Source organism: Phalacrocorax carbo, chromosome 3 (genome assembly GCF_963921805.1).
Source record: "Phalacrocorax carbo chromosome 3, bPhaCar2.1, whole genome shotgun sequence".
Taxonomy (NCBI): Eukaryota; Metazoa; Chordata; class Aves; order Suliformes; family Phalacrocoracidae; genus Phalacrocorax; species Phalacrocorax carbo.
Genome location: NC_087515.1, coordinates 89,675,457 through 89,689,305, shown reverse-complemented (window position 1 = coordinate 89,689,305; position 13,849 = coordinate 89,675,457). Strand labels below are relative to the sequence as shown.

The 13,849-nt window shown below is 43.5% G+C and overlaps 1 long non-coding RNA gene across 1 annotated transcript in view; it reads left to right on the top strand.

The window, feature by feature from the left end:
* Positions 1-16: 16 nt before the first annotated feature.
* Positions 17-13,849, top strand: part of LOC135312881 (uncharacterized) — a 37,110-nt gene continuing 23,277 nt past the window's right edge. Inside the window, exons 1-2 of the long non-coding RNA XR_010372499.1 lie at positions 17-113; positions 13,075-13,413. This is a non-coding gene — a long non-coding RNA (uncharacterized LOC135312881). The remainder of the gene's footprint in view (positions 114-13,074; positions 13,414-13,849) is intronic.

Genomic DNA, 13,849 nt, shown 5'->3' with positions numbered 1-13,849 from the left:
GTCAGATGATCCCCAGCTCGCATGGGGACCTGCTTAGGTCTCTTTCCTAAGGCTGTGTTTAACCTGTCTGTAGCCTCAGGCTACTTCCATGTTCAGCAGGAGGAAATGAGAAGGTAAGTCACAGGGTAAATTCTACAGTTTTCTACCTGAAATTCTCATTATCAGAATCTGTTCTTTGGCCAGAAAAATTGTTCACCAAGTCCTTTCCACTTGCATAATTCAATGCACACTCTCACTCCAGAGTTTTTGCAGCAGGTCCTTTTCATTAATAATATATATACAGCCTCAGCATCATTAGGAGTGGCATCTAGCTAGAGGTCATCTCAAATTCTTACTTTTATGAAACGGCTGTCCTTGATGGAAGCTCATTCTGCCTATCTGTGTACCTCTGGTATTCATTTTTTAATGGCTTCATGTATTCTTTCATTAAGTACTACAGACCATGAGGGTTAGACTTCAGCCCTAGCTTCCATAGTTTCTTGTATATATATTTCAATAGATAAGGGTTATTTATATGTGTACACATAAACTATATATGTGCACACTATATGTATATATTAAAATTTCGGGGTGTGTGTATAAATATAAGGGACCAGCTGTATTAGCTGACTGTTTACAAGTCCATGGAGCCTGATGGGGTTCATCCTGGAGTACAGAAGGAGCTAGTGGATGTTATGGCAGGACCCCTCTCAATCATCTACCAAGCGTCTTGGGACTCTGGGGATGTCCCTGCTGACTGGAAGCTAGCCAGCGTTATTTCAGTTTACAAGGAAGGCGTAGTGTGGGAAGACCCAGAAAACTACAGACTTGTTAGTCTAACCTCAGTTGCTGGAAAAATTATGGAGAATATCATACTGGGTGCTATTGAAAGGCATTTAAAGAATAATGCAGTCATCAGGCACAGTCAGCGTGGGTTCACAAAGGGACAGTCCTGTTTAACTAATCTGATAGGGTGAGGGTGACAGAGCAGCGGCACAGGCTGCCCAGAGAGGTTGTGGAGTCTCCTTCCCTGGAGACATTCAAAACCCACCTGGACGCGTTCCTGTGCTCCCAGCTGTAGGTGTCCCTGCTCAAGCAGGGGGGTTGGACAAAATGATCTCCAGAGGTCCCTTCCAACACCTACCACTCTGTGAATCTGTGATAACCTTCTATGATAAGGTCACCCACCTAGTGAATGAAGGGAAGGTGGCGGATGTAGTTTTTCTCGATTTTTGTAAGGCTTTTGATACTGTCCCTCACAGCATCCTTCTGGACAAGTTGTCCAGCTGTGAGATGAGCAGGTACATGGTGCGCTGGGTGAAGAACTGGCTGAAGGGCAGAGCTCAAATGGTTGTAGTGAATGGGGTTACACCTAACTGGCGACCGGTCACCAGTGGTGCTCCTCAGGGTTCAGTCCTGGGGCCAGTTCTGTTCAATATATTTATCAATGATCTGGATGCAGGAGTTGAATGCACCATTAGCAAGTTTGCTGAAAATATCAAACTGGTAGGTGCTGTTAACTCTCTTGCGGGACAAGAGATAGCACAAAGCTGTGTCAAGGGAGGCTCAAACTTGACATTAGGAAACATTTCTTTACTGAGAAGGCAGTCAAACACCAGAACAGGCTTCCTAGAGAGGTCGTTGACGCCCCAAGCCTGTCAGTGTTTAAGAATCATTTGGACAATGCCCTTAATAACATGCTTTAATTTTTGATCAGCCCTGAAGTGGCCAGGCTGTTGGATTAGGTGATCATTGTAGGTCTCTTCCACTGAACTATTCTATTCTATTCTATTCTATTCTATTCTATTCTATTCTATTCTATTCTATTCTATTGCATTTATTGGTAATGTTTTGGAGGGGTTATAATATTTGGAAAAGCTCTGCTCTGTGGAGCATGACCTTGGGAGCAAACACACACAAATTTGGCAAGAGGCCTGACTATGCTTTGTTTCATTTACCTGATCTCACAGACAGTAAAGTTTTCAGGAATGGAGCATTCAGCCATGCAGCTGCCTCCCTGCTGTCCACCAGGGTGTAAAGCTTGGTGAAGAAGGAGTAACTGTGCTTCCTCTGCAGGGACCTCTGCTGAGCGACTGCTCTGATGTCTTTATTTCTCCTTTCAGATCTGTACTGTTGAGGAGGCTCATTCCTTATTTTTATAAATTACTGGTGTGATTCTCTGCTCTCAGAATTGGGGTCTCAACACAAGCCAGGTCAAATACCTTCAAGCCCATCACTGCTTGCAGTGATAAGGCCATTTTCTTGTGGATGGTTTGAAGGGCACCCTGGTTGCATGCTTCCCTGTTAGCTCCTCTTGTGACACTGTGGGGTACCCTGGGGTGCTGGAGGCAACTCATGTCATCCCCCTTTCCACAGGCAATATACCCTATGGATCCGAATGGATCTAAAGGGATCTATGGATCTGAAGGGAGATCCTAAGTCTTAGGGACCATTAACTTCTTCACATCCTCTCCATCTTCTCACCCTCTCACACACATGCAAATGCAGCCTTTATATCCAGCCCCGCTAATTACCTGAGGATGCAGTTATGCAGTTTTGTCCACTTTTGCTTAACTGCTGTAGGGAAGAGATGAAGATGTGAATAAGAGCACAAAATCCCCCCACAGATCTTACCTGGCTGTCCAAAACAGCAAAGAGGCAAAAGAAGCTCAGTTTCAGATAGATATCTCTAAACTCTGCCCCCCAGGACAAGCACGTTTCAAGCTAAGCTGCTAGAAAAGGAGTTTCCTGCACTATCCTACATGGGAAGTAATTTTCATCAATAAAAGAGTAAACCAAATGGGGTGCAGCTGAAGGAATTTAATTTTGTGTCTTTGCTCTCATCAGACTTCTTACAGTGGATGGATAAATTTAATAACTGTAGATTTTAATGAGGGCCTCCCACATACTATGTCTACCGTTGAGGCTGCCTTTCTTATTTCTCAGCATAATTTGTGTTTCTCCTGTCCCCACGCTTGTTTCCAGGCTTGCATCGCATTGATGTTTCCATGGGAAGCAGCAAACCCCTCTTCCTTTCCTCTTCTTTATTTTTTGTACTTCATTTTGACCGCTTGCCTCTTAATTTTTCTGTTCCCAATGTGCAAGTTGGAACAACTTCTCTCACCCTTACATAGATTTTCTCCTCACAAACTGTTTAAATCAGGAATAAACCCATGGGATTCCTTGGTGTTGCTGCTTTGAGAGTCTGTTATAGTTGAGAAAAAGGTAACTGCTATGAATTAGTCTTGGGTACTCTTTGAGAGATATATTAAAAAAATATGAGTTCATGTCCTAGCAGACAACATATTATTCCGGTTTTGTTCTAGTGTTTTACCTTAGATTCGTAAGTTGAATACAACTTATGCAAAAATCTATGCAGACTGCAAGAGGTGCTGGAAAAGGAGGAAAAAGTTATTAAAAAAAATCAATTTTACAGGCAGCCTGTTATGGGGATGTATTTCACTCTTCTGTCCTGTGCACAGTTAAAAAAATAAAACCACAGAAAAGCTGTAGTATGAAGGTGTTGCTCAGTAGCGAAAGCTTTGCTGCCCTTTGTTTATAGGAATTAAAGGCAGATATTTGAACTGATGTTTCTCTGATCTGCAGACACCAACATGCCATTTAACCTCTCCTACACTTACCCCCCCTGCACGCACCTTTCAGCCAGCCTTCCCCTGGATGCAGGGGCAGTGTCCCTGGCAGAGGGGCTGGTGCAGGCAGCCGGGCAAAGGTGGGAGGAGGAGGAGGAGATATTAAGAGTCCACAGTAAAGCAGGTAAGACAGTGTTGACAGCAAGGCAAAAGTAAAGGGACGTGGTAAAATGAAACACGGGAATGTGATGGGAAGTCTGGTGGAGCTCTTTCATCCTCTGTTTGCCAAGCGCTACAAGCTTAAATGTTAGTTGTCATGAGACGCAACATAGACTTAGACTGGATATAAGAAAAAAATTTTTTACTGTGAGGGTGGTGAAACACCGGAACAGGTTGCCCAGAGAGGCTGTGGATGCCTCATCCCTAGAAACATTCAAGGTCAGGTTGGATGGGGCTCTGAGCAACCAGATCTAGTTGAAGATGTCCCTGCTCACTGCAGGGGGGTTGGACTAGGTGACCTCTAAAGGTCCCTTCCAACCCAAACCATTCTATATTCTATGATTCTCTGATAAAACTGAGCCTCTTGGTTTGCTTCTATTGGCTACTGTTGAAAGAGAAATACAACCATTTAAATATGGATCTGATGCACGTGCTTAAGCAGTGACAAATTGGATCTACAATTTCATGAGCTGCGATGTGAAATGTAGGGGATGTCAGTCTGCAGACCTGGGGTCACAAGCAGTCTAACAGCTACATTGGAAAGTAGCTTTTGTGATCACCCCTCCGTAGTGCTATTGCACTGCTGCGCAATTATGACCATCACCTAGTGCCCCATTTGGGCCACCCATGTTAGCCCAAGCACCCAGTGCCTCCTTGCTCACACCCTCTGGAGGAGAAAACACACCATGTTATGCAGGGAAGGGGAGGAAATGGGTAAGTTAAGGCCAAGGGCAGCTTTTGCAAGAACAGGGTACCACACAGCCCATTCCCCCCACCATGGCCAGACTCCCTGGGACATTTGCAAAATTCACAGAGGACAGGCAGCTGCCAGGGGCTCCATGGGTGCTGCAGCAGCCTGCACCCCTTCTGGGTAAGCAACCAGCACCCCTTCAGCAGCAAGCAGGTGCAGCTTTGAAAGGTCACCCTTGCAGAACTCTGGAGCTTTGATCTGAGTGAAAAGATGCTCCCAAAACTGCTGTGACTTGCATTATGTGGAAATAGGAAATTTCACTGGGACGTCATAAGGATGAATTTGGCAAGTGCTGCATGAAAAAGCATGTGTGCAGCTCGGCCAAGTAGCCTGTCACAATTAGCGAGTGCAAGAGCAGGTGGGGTGAGACAGTGGGGATGAAGTGCAATATTTCACTCCAGCACTGCATCAAGCTGAGCTCCCATCAACAGCCTTGAGGCCACCCAGTGCTGTGTTTAGATAAAAGCTGCTCCAAAGGTGCTGGGGGCAGAGGAGCTGCCAGGGTGCCATTCACGCTGCACCAGCTCTCACAGATTAGCCTGGGTATTGCCCACTCTTTGCTCTCTGCCCCACCTGAACCCTGCTTAGCTGCCATGCCCTCTCCTCTCTGCTGAATACACCCTGTGCCTTTAGCTGTAGCCAGAAGAGACCTCAGCCCAATGTCCAAATACAAGTGGCAAAAGCTCTTTTGCAGTTTGTGCTGGTGAGGGAGTTATTTTCCCAGTGAAGTTTATAGTGGTTAGAGGAACAACATAAGCTCTCCTGGCAAGCTGCCGTAAAGAAGATTGCTGTGTCTCTCCAAGACCATCTCCTGGCATGGCTCTGTTAGCTGAACATGCAATTTCTTTAACCCTCAGGCTGACATAATTATGCACACAATACTCCTTGAACGTGAACTAAAGCAGCGTGTATTTGAGGTGTCCCTGTGCCACCCCACTTGGTCTGTCACGAACTCTTACCTGTTAGTCACTTGGCAAAAGGAGTTGGAAAGGCCAAATTTGTGCAGGAAATAACTCTGCCAATAAAGCCCGAACAGGAGCAGATAGAGAGCTGAGATCACAAGAAAGAAGTTATTCTCTGGCTAATTCAGTGGCTGCTAAACCATACGGATCAGAGGAGGCAGAAATGCAACTGCAGCAGTGAGGGGAACAACGCAAAGGGTGTCTGGGGATGTGTGCTTGTTTAGGATTAGTCCATGGATTATGGAACTTTGTGTCTAAAACCAGCAAGAATCAACTGGCTCACCACAGAGCAAAGATCTGACAAGTGTAGCACATTCAGGATTTTAAAATAGGGCATAACTTAGTTTGCATATTTGCTAAGTCTCGTATCATATCAGAGCAAGTTTTAACTCTTTGCAGTCATACTGCTAATTCAAAGAACACCCTCTCTTTATCTACACCAGAGGTTTTAATGGGATAAATAATTTTCACAAATCTGCTAAATGACCTGTGCACACAAGGGCATTTGGATGTTTGTCCCCTCTTCAAGCCACTGATCTCTAAATATGAAACCTAAATTTCTGATCTTGTATCCCTAAAATTGTACCTGTTCTGGATTTCCCCTCTGTCACAAAAGAGTTCCACAATTCAGTTAAATACTCATAAAAAAGCACATCCATTTGTTTGCTTAAAACCTACTGCACAGTAATCTTATTAGATGTCCACAGTTGTATTGTGAGAAAAATCCGTTGCTTTCCCTATTCATTTTCACTGGAGCACCAGTTCTTGTGTATGCTTCTAGCAGAGTACCATGTCTAACCTTTTTTTTTCCCATCTAAAACTACATTTTTTGTCCTCTCAAAATAAGCTGCTCCATATCTCTTGTCTCTGTAGTTTTCAAATTTATTGCATTTTTAAGCTGGGATGACCACCACTGCAAGCAATATTGAAGATGTATTTATATGCTTTTATATGGCAGCATAACGGTGTTTGCAATTTTGCTCTCTTTTCCTGAGATTCAGAAAAGGATTTGCATGCTCGAACACTTGTCTACTTTTTCTAGCTACGCTACCTAGATTAATAAAAGGTACAAAATCCAAATCTATAAACATTTTGTTCTCTACTGCAGCAGTCATACTTCTGACCACATGCGTAATAGTCTACTTGCCTTTCTGAGCATCTCCGAGCACTGAGTGATATTTTCAGGCAACTAGTCACATTGACATCAAGAGCTCTTCTCCGGCTCCTAAGGGATAAATCACAGGCTGTGGGTGGGTATGTGTGGCCAAGATAATTTTCTCCTTGTTCTTGACTATGCTTTTATTTGCTCTCACTTTCACCTGCAAGCTTATTGCCCACTTATTTAGTGTTCTGGTGACAATTTTTGCAGTCAGCTTTAGATATGACTGTTCTGATTTACTTTTTATTATCTTCAGGCTGTGTAGCACACATTGTTATTTATGCCTTTTCCATCAGTACGTCGAACCGAGTGTGTCACACTCATACAAAATGGTCTATGTATGTACGTATAGGATGGGTTGAATGGTCCCAGTACAGAACTTCATGCATCCTGCCAGCAACCTGATATTTAATGCCTAATCTTTGCCTTCTTGCTATTAATCATGTGTTAGGCTGAGAAAGAACTTCCCTTCTACTCATGGCAGCCCAGCTTCTTTAAGAGCTATTGGTGGGAACTTCTGTGCTAAATATCAACTGGGTCACCTTTTCAGAATGTGCTTGACTCCTGCAAAGGTTCTCTACTAACAGCTTGGGAGATCAGTGTTGAACTGCATGTGTATGAGAGAGGCAAAAGAAGGGTATATGCTCAATGTGACAGCTAGCAAAACTGAGGAATGGAGGCTGATAAACTGGCAAAAATACTAGAATTACTCTAAGCAGAGAAGACCACTGAAATAATGCAAGAATATATTTAATAGATTTTATTAGAGAAAACACTGAGATTGCCATCTTCAGTTTGTGTAAATTCTATGATTCATGAGGAGGAAAACAGAGACGAAATGAAAAGGATTATCAAGAGAGTCCTGAAGAATTAACAGGAAAGCTAAGATGATAGAAGAATGCATTAATACTCATGCAAAGTAACTTCCACTCACTGTGCAGTCCAGCTGGAGAACTCAGATAAATTTATTGTGGGACTGATATGAGCTAATGAGCTGCAAACACCATGGCTATGGAAGGGTATATTCCCGCACAGGTATCCACAAAGGATTCAGTCCTTTCAGCACACGTGGAGCAGTCTGCAGATGAAAATTTTGTGTACATGCAAACGTGTTGCCAGTACTTACACATTTGAAATCTGGGCTCTGAAAACAACTCCTATATTCTCCTCCTACAAAACAGAAGGGTTGAATGGGACTGGCTGCCTTTCACAGCCAGAGGAGCAGTTACCTCCTCCATACTGGGTATGGGAAATGAGGCAGATCTATGCAGCTGCCACCACATCACAGCCTTATATATTGTTGTTGCAAGGCATCTGCATGGTGGGCAATGGCAGGCTGGCTGAAGTGATGGGAAGCTTCAACACAGACAGACTACCAATGGGTAGTAAAAATTCAGACAGCTGAAACAATTACTGAATTTTAGATAGGCTTTGAGAAATTAAATGAATTCAATAGCTGCTCTACCATTTGGAAAGCCATAACACATTACTGGATGCACTGGAAAGAACGGTTCAGAGTCTAAAAATAGACTGCATATACCACTCCTTCTGCTTCCCCTGGAGTGCTGAGAACATTCAGTACTTATTAAAGAAGGCATTAAAAATAAGTTGAGGTTTGCATATTCCTTTCTATGATTTCCCTTTTGAAAAATACCAGAATAACCATTTATAGCTATTCTTGTGAGGAGTCAGATGACAGCAGAAAATGAAAAGGAGGGCATATACTCCATGCTCGTCCACATGATTTACTGCTACAATGGGGTCTGACCATTCCTTTCCTGCACCTGGCTAGGAAACCTCATTCTTAGCCTGATCCTTTCTCAGAAGCTTTCCCACTACAAACCTAGGAACTGACAACCCAGTGAGGCCATAACTTGGGGAAGAGAAACAGGAGAAATGCTGTGTTCCAGACAAAAGGCAAAAAGGATAATTATTGGGTGATATTTCTATAAGTCACAAGAAAGTAAATCCCAAGGACTTTCTTCTGGATTGTGCTACAAAGGATCTAAACTGTGCCTGCACCAGCCAGCCTGGAGATATTGGTCACCACAGCAAACTATTATGATTAGTGTGTGTTAAAATGTCCTCGGAGGCATTTGGCCCCATAAAGCTTCCGGGGAACTCACCTGTAAAACCCGATTCATGAAAACACATAACCAACACCAACTGCATCTGCATGTTATCTAAAGCTTTGTCGCTTATGTTTACCTCGTATGTTCCTGCATCCAGTGTGGTGACATGCAGAGAAGACCCAAGGACATGCATAAGACTTCCCACAAAGAATTTAACAAAGATGAGAAGAACAGGTGTTTCATGAATTTGTACTTTCAAGTCCTGGGAAATGTCTTTGCATTTTACAGCAAGAGCTTGCAATCTGCATTTTGATGGATTTATATTTGTGGAGGTGAATGCCATTATTTTTGCTCTGCAAATATTTTGTTGGCACGCAAAAAGGCTCCCATTGAAGTTGAGTTCCCTGTCGGACCTGCAGCTGGACAAGGGCTGAACAGAGCAGCTTTGATTTCATGCAGGCTGCTTGCTCCATGGCTTCTAAGGAGCATTTTGGTTTTCAAGGGATGCAGCCATGTCTCATCAAAGTACGGATACTGGGGTTGTTAATGGAGCTGGCTTGGCTGTATCATGGGTACCACTGGAGGCCAGGTGAAGCAACAGAAGAAAATGAAAGGAGTGGAGATTTTAACAAAGAAACTGCTACTGATTCTTTCCCACTTTGTGGGCCTTTTTTCAATTAGAAATGAACTTCCTGCACAACAAGGGCCTGCTAACTCTTCTAGCATGCACAGCGAGTTGGTAGGAACACGTAGCTTGCACGCACAAAATCCTGCATTTCATAAACATTGGGATATTTCCACAGTCTCATACCTGTAAGTATTTTTTTTCAATACAAAGCCACCACTCTCTTTTGAAGTGTGCCACTGAATGTGAGTGAAAAAGGATTCACAAAAATCCTTTCACAAAAAAAGGAGAAAGACTGGTAAAAAATGAATTACCAACAAGTGGTATTTAGTTTTGGGGGCACCTGACTGGAGTTTTGTACCCTGGTATATTTCTATTTTTATATTCAAAAACAACACAAAATGAAGTTGATGAAAAGCCCGGGGTTCCCCAGAGAGTGCCTTTACTTATATGCTCGCTATTCCTACGGTGCTTGCCCAGCAGCTCCTAGGCTGACCCAGCCTCTCGTGTTGTGGGCATTTTCCTGGGAGGTAGAAATGGGCGCTTGAATGACCTCTGTCTAAAGCCAATCTCATTCCCAGGTAAGGGTGCCAGGACATTACAGTTATCCTCCTTTAACCATCATTCATGGTTAAAACTCAGAAGACTGAGCAGCCTTGCTCTTACCCAAGCCACAAAGTCAAAGAACAAAACAGAGGGATTTAAGCCTCCTCTGGGAGCCAGGCAATTAAATTTAAGCCTGTGTCTCTGAAGTTCTTCACCAGAGCTAGATATTAGCAGCTATTTTTTTATTTTAAAAGGCAACTGCTTTCAAATCTCCTTAGCCTCTGCTTTCACAGTTTTTTAAAAATTAAATCAATAACTAAACTGAAAGAGAGGCAGAAAATACTTAACGTCCTGCATTTAGTAAAACCATGACGGTTTTAGGTAAATCAGCAGCATTTCCCTGCAGAGCCTCTTTGTACTTTACTCTATAAAATTCTGAACAACATAAAAATTCCCCTGGTAATATGAGGTCTTTTGGCATTTGCAAGGATTTTCAGGCAAGCTGTTAAACAATGATATTTTCCTGTGTAACTGGTACTAAAAAATATTTCCCTCTATTTGTGTATCAGAGGTAGACAGAAAAATTCTAGATCCAAAATTACAAGGAGGCAGGCAGTATGGATTGAAACACAATGCTGACATAGCAGTGTCGTGTTTGGGACTGATGGCAGACTTCACTAAAACATCTCTCCAATGCCAATGAATTTTCAGAGTGTAGGGGAAAGAGGTTTACCAAAACTGGAGTAAAACTTTCCATCCCTCCCTGATATGCGTCCACTATACTGTATATAATAGCTATGCTGGTACTCTCTTAGAAACTACTAGTAAGCATCATAGGTAAAGGATCAATGCATATGTGATATGAGGAATAGATACTTGCTTACTTAGACTTCCTATTTTTGACATAAAAGCTTACCTTGCTGTGTCAAATGTTGCTTGATGTTTGAGTGATGACTCCCTCAAGGGCTATTACTGTGTATCTTGTATAGCCCATATACATGTGCTTCATGGAGATTTGTAAGGTCTATCCATAAAATAAAACATTATTTATTTTCTGAAAGGTTTCAAGGCTGCAGAAAAACACTATCTATGCCACAAATTACATCTGTAGTTTCTAAACTAGCTGGGCCTGTGGACTGCTGCCAGCTTCTAATGTCTCTCCCAGGTGGCCACATTTCGTCCTCACCGTGCTGTATGATTGAAAACACCTCTGATGTGGTTTCTAGCTCCCTCTGTGTGCCATTTACTGCACCTTGGATGGTCATTGCTGGTAACCACCACCATAATTCCAGTGGCTATTGAGCTATTTTGGAATCTTGAAAATCATGGTCCCTGTTCCTCATTTGGCTCCCAGTCTTGTAAAGGCCCTGCTGTGAGCAACCCCTGTGGTAAGGAAGCTTACAGCTCAGAAAGCTAAGAACATGCCATTGCAGTTTGTGAGAGTAACAGCATCAGAATATTTTTTTCCTTTCTGAGTTGGAGAAATACAAAGCAGACTCTGAATTATGCGTGCCTACACTAATACTGCCTTGAATTAAGTCGCTAGGCCTGACGCAAGCGCTCCACCTGAATGAATGTTTAAATTCAGAGCTTTTTCCCACTGTGCCTTTCTGTTTGGTTGACTGTGGTTTTAAAATTGGGCCAAGCACATGAAACAGTGAAAATCATTTTACTAGTGTGCTATTTGCATAATGCCGTGCTATTAGCTTAAAATCCTGCCTGCACAGAAATAGCTGAACACTTTCTCCTTGGCAATCCAGAATTCCTGAGTTACTTCGGCTGTCGCACACCCCAACAGCAAACATGCAGAAACTGCCCGACAGTCAACGCTGCAAAACTGCAGGAGACAGTAGAGGAGACATCAGCTGCAGAGGGCAATGGCTGCTAGGTGTCCTTTCCCTCTCCTCTCCATGCACCCAGCCTGGCTGATGCTCTCTCTTTAATTTAACAACACCACTCTGAGCACATGTCGCACCTTGGGATGAGCTGTGTGTTAGGCCAAAACCTGAGCAGAAGTGCAGCAAATGGTAATTCACAGCACAGCCCTGACAAAGCTCTGTTCCTGCCCCTGCCCACATCCATCCCCCAGCCCAGCTATTGCCCCTGTAGGGTGCTGCAGCCCCAGGACATGGCCAGGCTGGATGGCACCAGCAGCTGCTGAGGCAGGAGGATGAGCATGTCTGTGCCACAACATGGTATCTGTGCATGTCGAATGTGTCCCCAGTGAGACAGACAACATTTCCTTCAAATTTGGGGTCTTCCTCAGTGCTGACACCGTTGTCCTCATTCCTCCCATGGGACGTGGCTCTGGTCTTGCAGCGACTTTAGTGCCACCATCATTGCTGGCCTCTGGCCTTATCCCACAGTGGCTGCAGAGGCCACAGCAGTTGCAGCTGTACCCCATATCTCCCTGGGGAGGAGGCTGGAGAGGCCATCACCCCCACGCCAATGCTGCCAGACTCAAGGAGGGCACCCAGAGTGGGGATGGGGATGTATAAAGCACAGGGACTGCGAGTACCATCCTGCAAACACCAGGAAAAGGCAAGCGTGGGTTCCCTCTGACATCTGGATATTTGCTGTCTGCACGTGATTCCCATTACTGCCGCTTTCAGGGGACTCGTTGCAGCAGTGTTGTGCGAATGTTAATTAAACTGATACCAGCTTTTATGTGTCTAGCTGATAAGGCGGGCTGGCAGTGTTCTAAATTTAGACTCATTGGGAGCTGTTTGAGAAGACAAACACAGACGGTGCCGCACTGGCAGATCTTGCAGCAGCACCTGTATTATCAAAATGGTGTTGGTCCATAGTTAATGGGCTGAATAAATAGTGTGGGACAGCCCTGCTAATGGCAGCAGTGGTGTTATATGTCAATAGTATCAACCCGTCAAGCCTTGAGCAGGTAACTTTCCTGTCACCCACATGCTGACTGTGTTCAGAAAAGGGAGATGCAGGAGATGGCACTGCTTTAACTAGGTAAACAATATAAAGGTAGAAACCTCACCCTAAGCAAACAAACTTCCCCCCATCAATTGAAAATCTCAACTTTTGACTGAGATTGACTTTTTGACTGTGTTTTTGACTGAGATTGACTGATTTTGACTTTTCTCCTGAGCAGTTGTGTCGTTACTTAAAAATATAACCTGGTTTTTTTTGTATCTTGTTTTTTTTCAGAAGGGGTCTCTGATGTTGTACCATCACCTTTGTGCTGGCATCAGTTTTGCAGAGCACCTGAGGCTGGGTGCCTTGGGCGGCTTCTGCAGACAGAGTTTCTTGAATGTGTCTCACGTTGCACCCTGGCTGGGTCACCCAATATGCTCATGCTCCTCAGAGAGGCTGTCTGAAGAGAGGGATGTGGAAATACAAGTGAATGAAACAAAGAAAGAGCAGCAGGAAGACAGAAGAGCATGGAAGTTGTGATAAGATCTTCAATTTGCAGAGGGCTCATGCATACTCCTTTGTATATTTTATTGGAAAGTTGAGTAGCTTGGAGTTTCCAGAAAGAGTCAGCAGGTAAGGTTGATAAATGTAGTCAGCTGCCCTTCTGAATCTGGTCTTTGGTGCTCAGTCATAAGAAGTTTCTCTAGGATTTGGGTATCTAGTGCCTTTTCCTCCTTTTTTGGTGTCCATTTCTCTTTGTTCTTAGAAGGACAGTATTTGTACGTATGGACTTGTACCAGTACTTCTTTAAGACAGTAGCAAAATCCTGACCTTTCATGTTACCTATGCTTTCCCTTCTGTTCAAAAATGACCTACTGTCTGGATGGGAAAGATTATTTTAAATCTGATCTAGAGTACTATGCTAATCTGTTACAAACTGAGTTTGTAATGTATTTTCACATTTCAGAATTTCTACTAAAGCCTATAATTTTTACAGCTCTAATTATTCTGTCATTTAAACACCTCTATTTCCATTCTGGCATAGTTGGTTACTTGATTGTAAAATACT